Below are 6000 nucleotides of genomic sequence, written 5' to 3'. Positions count from 1 at the left end.
GAGGTATGTGTTTGTGTGGCCCTGTCCTTGGGAGGCTCCAGAGAGAAGCCAAGTATGTGAATGAAAAGGAATCAATCATCTCTTCTGTGAGAGAGTGCAGGGAAGGTCACGTCCTTGAGCTCACAAAAATAAACTGTTTAGATCTAAAGCAAGGATGGTCCTTAAGGCGAAAAGACTTCTACTGAGCCAGTTGAGGTCATGGTAGTGTGAGACCACTTGGGATTGAAAATATCTAGAAGGATTCCTCTACCAGCGTGGTATCACCTTTGGGGTGGGAGTGGGGCTTTGGAAATTTGTGGCGGTACTTTCAAATTTTACCTTGACTGGGGATGCAGATGGCACTTAGCAGGGAAGGGGAGACAAGAATGCTAACTGTCCTGCACTGGGCAAGACAGTTCCACAAAACAAAGAATTGTCCCTCTCATAATGGCATTAGGGCCCCTACTGAGAAACACTGAAGGCAAGGAAACCAAAAAGATTACTTTATACTCAAGATCCCCAGGACACACCTTATTATGTTCCGCCACACAACTGAACCCTAATCTCTCTCATGAATTTCTTTAAAAAAATTGTTTTAATATGTATGTATGTATGTATGTATGTATTTTTATTTTTGAGAGAGAGAGAGAGAGAGCACCTGTGCACATGTGAGTGGGCAAGGGGCAGACAGAGAGGGTGACAGAATCCCTGTGTCAGTGCAGAGTCCGAGGTGGAGGGGGGGCGGGTGGGGGCTCAATCTCATGATGTCATGAATCAGGAGATCATGACTGAGCCGAAATCAAGTTGGACGCTTCACCGACTGAGCCACCCAGTCTCCTCTTACAACGTTTTTTTTTTGTTTTTTTTTTTTTAACGTTTATTTATTTTTGAGACAGGGAGAGACAGAGCATGAACGGGGGAGGGTCAGAGAGAGAGGGAGACACAGAATCTGAAACAGGCTCCAGGCTCTGAGCTGTCAGCACAGAGCCGGACGCGGGGCTCGAACTCATGGACCGCGAGATCATGACCTGAGCCGACCGACTGAGCCACCCAGGCGCCCCTCTTACAACGTTTTTTAATGTTTATTTATTTTGAGACAGAGAAAGGTAGCAAGTGGGGGGAGAGGCAGAGAGAGAGGAACAGAGGCTCAGTGCTGTCAGCACAGAGCCCGACATGGGGCTGGATCTCATGATCTCATGGACGGTGACATCATGACCTGAGCTGAAATCAAGAGCTGGATGCTTAACCAACTGAACCAGCCAGGCGCCCCTCTCTCATTACTTTCACCCTCTGTTCTACCCTTATCAGTTACTCACATGCACCTTCACAATCAGGAGAATATTCCTTTTTTCAGATGCTAGAAGATCTGCAGCTCCCAGGAGGCCAGGAGCCACTGATGGCAGGCTCCACAAACATTGAGGCCACAGTAAAAAAGAAGGTTTCTTAATAATGTGTCTAATTCTTCACCTGAAGATAAGGAAACACAAAGCATAAAAACGCTTTATGGTGACAGAATTCAGTTCTTATCCAAATAGTTAATAGAGCATTTCCCCCTCTACAAGACCTCAAGATACAAATTAATATAAACCAACTAAACCAAACTAAGTCTGGAAGGGCCTATACTGTAATGGATAGTCTCAAGTATTTTTCAGAACTACTTGATGGCCAGAACAGAACTGCTTCAAGGCCGCCATGAATCACTCTCTTAGAGTCAGAAGAGCAGGATCTGTTTGCCAATGGTTTTATTCCTGTTTTGAGCTGGCTATTGACAGCCTCACTCAAGTGCCCACCTTGCTCTCACCACTGTCCACAGGAAAGGGGTAGCTCCTCCGTGAAGCCTGGTGGCCCGGCTTCAGTGCTTTCACAGTAAAGAGGAGTCATGTCTGTCCCAGCCCCCTAGTAGGAGGCTTATGTACCCCTAAGAAATTGTAGTTAATATGTCAAAGCACACATTGGAGCATTTTTCTGGGGATGGGGCTTATATGTCTCATTAGATTTCAAAAGGAGTTTGTGATCCCCTCAAAGGAGGAGCCACCAATTTATAAACTCTCAATCCAAAAATAATCTCACACTTGCCAGCATCTTAACAAACTCATCCGAAAGAAACCCATCTTTTGCTGCATCAGCCTGCAATCGTTGATTTGAGAAGCATTTTATTTTTGGAGCTCTGTTCTTAATGCAGGGAAACACAAGCTCTGCTTTCTTCACCTTTCCAGGAATTGATGAAAACACCAAATGTGTAGATAAAGTATTCTTTACAAAGTAAAGAGTATGTCTTTACATAATAGTTCCAAATGAGTAACACGGCAGAATTCCAAGCTATGAAAAATGAATGCCTTTTTATTTAACTTAAATTTAAATTCCCACTTCCAAAAATATTTGATTTGCTTTTATTCTAACTTAATTTATCCAAAAGAGATTTAAAGAGACTTGCAAAAAGGTAAACAATGCCTCACATGTAACCAAAAACAAACGTAACAAACAACAAGTAACATAAAAATAGAAAATTCAAAAGCTATAAAAAAAGACAAACTATATAACAAAACCCCAAATTTATATAAATACTATGAGCATTATATTTTCCTCTGAGCTTCTCTAAACAGTTAAAACAAAAAGAGAAACAGAAAGAAAACAAGTTATATAATTCTCACTGCCTCTTAAAAGAAAATTTAGAAAGAAAGAAAGAAAGAAAGAAAGAAAGAAAGAAAGAAAGAAGGGAAGGAAGGAAGGAAGAAAGAAAGAAAAACATCAAGCTGACAAAAAAGGCAAACTTTTCCTCTACGGTGAAGGCCCTTTCCTCAAGTAGGCCCTTATACTATAACTGAATACCTAGTGACCATCCCTGAGATTATCTGAAATGAATTTTGAAATAGTATCTTGTTATGCAAAAAAAACCACAAAAAACAAAAAACAAAAAAACTTGTTTCCTAGTTGTTTCTTTCATTTGACACAAAATAAAAGAGGCTGTCAAATGATTAACTTCTATGTTTTCAGCACACTGCTAGAAGTTAAGAAGTTTCAGTGTGTTTAAACACACTAGAATTTTGTTTAACTCCTTAGGTATATAAAAGCTGGACGCCAGCCTGTCTCTCTTCTTACCACTCAGTGAGGGGCTCATTCTCTTAGCCCGCACTCAACTTTGAAGATCTAGGACTGTTTTCTCTGGTCAACTATTTCTTGCATCGTGTCTCAATCTGTATCTTTTCTTTTTTTCCATTTCTCCATCTAAGTTCAGTCACCTGTGAACCCACAGAAGACGCTATCATGCAAAGAATATTGACTTCTGAGTCAGAAAAATCTGGACTTGAATTAGGCAACTTTGGACAAGATGGTCTGAGCTTCGTCTTCTATAAAACAGGGATAAAATTTGCCTTTCAGGGTTGTTGTAAGGATTCGAAATACTATCAGCAGATCACTCAGCATAGCATGTGGCACCAGCAGATGTTCAAAAATATTTAAACCATTTCTACTATGATGGGTACATTTGTCCAGGTAGGTCCATTTTAATGTGTCTCGTGACAATTCTCTGTACCCATTTCCAAGTCTCCTTTATTTTAAAACCCACAGCTTCTTGCTGTGTTTCTCCTGTCATTTAACCTTGTCTGTGCTTTCAAAAGGGTGCTCACCTCTTGGCCACAGGTGGGTTTTTCATCCCAGTACAAAGAATATGCAAATTAGTAGCTGTTATCCAACTGGTTCTACTTCCTTTCTGGTTGCAGTTACTTCCTAACACAGAAGGATCGTGCAATACAGACTTGGATATTAATTGAAGTGTAAAAATTTAGATACCCAATTACTGAAATGCCTCTGTGTCTTGACAATATTCAATCCCAAATTGGCCTTCACTAGGCTAAACTGTAGTTAAGAATTATCCCGGGGCCCCTGCGTGGCTCAGTCGGTTAAACATCTGACTTTGGCTCAGGTCTCACGGTCTGCTCCTTGAGTTCTAGCCCCGCGTCGGGCTCTATGCTCAGAGCCTGAAGCTTGCTTCGGGATTCTGTGTCTCCCTCTCTTTCTCTGCCCCTCTGCCCTTTCCCCATTCGCTGTCTCTCTCCGTCTCTCGAAAAATAAGCGTTTAAAAAAAAAAAAAAGGTTATCCAACAGAGGCCCGAACTCTAGAAGAGGCCCATCCCATAATAACAGCACTCTTACCTTGCTGCAGCAAGCCATGTAAGCCCAACTTTTTTGACTACAGGTTTGTTCTGGGTGGTGTTTGGTCAATAGGCTTTGACAAGGATGATGGTCAAACTGCTCCAATACCAACTGAGTACACACACACACACACACACACACACACACACACTCAATGGGCTCACAGATAATTTCTGACTTTAAAGTTCTATTATGGGGGCACATGGGTGGCTCAGTCGGTTAAACATCTGACTTCAGCTCAAGTCATGATCTCGTGGTCTGGTCGGTGAGTTCTAGCCCTGAGTCAAGGCTCTGAGCTGTCAGATCAGATTCTGCTTCAGATTCTGTGTCCCCTTCTCTCTCTGCCCCTCCTCTGCTGGCTGTCTCTCAAAAATGAATAAACATTAAAAAATTTTTTTAAAGCTTTATTATGGAAATTTTCAAACATTTACAAAAAGAAAGAGTCTGGTATAATGAATACCTGAGTATCCACCACCCACTTTGAACAATTATCAATTCATGTTTCAATCTCATTTTATCACTTCTCCCGACCTATAAGCATTCCAGCTATCTTATCATTTCATCCGCAAATATTTCAAGATGTAACTATAAATGATAAGCATTTGCTTTTTTAAAAGTACTGCTTATCACACAGACAACTTTATAAATCAAGTATCCATTAACTGTTCATTAGCCTTCAAATTTCCCCAATTGTCTCATAATTTTTGTTTATTTGCTTTCTTGCATTAGAATCCAATAAAATCTACACTCTGCAACTGTTTGATGTCTCTTAAGTCTCTTTTAATACATGAGTTCTCTCTCCTTTTCTTTTTCGTTCTTCTTCAACTTGTTAGAAAGCCAAAGTAATTTTCCTTCAGAGTATTCCCACAATCTGGATTTGCGCCTCAGAGGTATCATTTATATCTCCTGTATTCCCTGTGAATTAGTAGTTATCTTTACACTAGATCAGATTCAGACTGAAAGGGCTTTTTTTTGCAAGGCTGCTTCAATAGGTGGCATTTTGTACTCCACCCATGCTCTGGAGGACATAATGTTTGTCTCTCCTTTCATGCTGAATGGTTGATCATTGCCTAGATACATTCATTCCAAATGGTGATTTTGTAATTATGCTATTCCTTCTTCATTTATTCGCTGGAAAACTTCTACAAAGAGAAATTTCCCCCTCATCTTGAATTCCCACGGGAAAAACAGGATGAATGCTTGGTTCTTTCCAGTTACTAGCAGGTTTCAAAATATTGAGTTGAGCCCTAGCATTCTCCAGTAATGAGTTTGTGTTTTTAAGTATCGTTGGGAATTCATTGATTTAAACATATTTGCTACAAATATGATGGTTGAACATATCAAATATGCAAATAGTATCCATTTTGACACTCAAATTGTCCCATCTTTGGCCAGTGGACCTACTCTAGTTGCTTCTGAGTCCTTTTGATACAATCCTAATAGTTAAAAAAAAAAAATTTTTTTAATGTTTATTTATTTTTGAGAGAGAGTGAGACAGAGCATGAGCAGGGGAGGGCCAGAGAGAGAGGGAGACACAGAATCGGAAGCAGGCTTCAGGCTCTGGGCTGTCTGCACAGAGCCCGACATGGGGCTCAGGCCCATGAACCATGAGATCATGACCTGAGCTGAAGTCAGACACTTAGCCGACTGAGCCACCCAGGCGCCCCCAATCCTAATAGTTTTTGAAGGCTACCTTGCTTATCTTGGACAATACCTGAAATCATCCATTTCCCTAAGGAGTTCCTTTCAGTGCGAAATGGTGTTTAGAAAGCTCAGTTCAAATGTAGGGGTGTCATTGCTACTGGGTTACTGTTTCTAGGCCTTTTCACCATAAAGCTAGGAAATGTTTTAGGATAGAATATGCCTTGA

This window comes from Puma concolor, chromosome C1 (genome assembly GCF_028749965.1).
Source record: "Puma concolor isolate L17-30 chromosome C1, mPumCon1.1.hap2, whole genome shotgun sequence".
Classification (NCBI taxonomy): domain Eukaryota; kingdom Metazoa; phylum Chordata; class Mammalia; order Carnivora; family Felidae; genus Puma; species Puma concolor.
Note: the sequence above shows the minus strand (reverse complement) of the source record.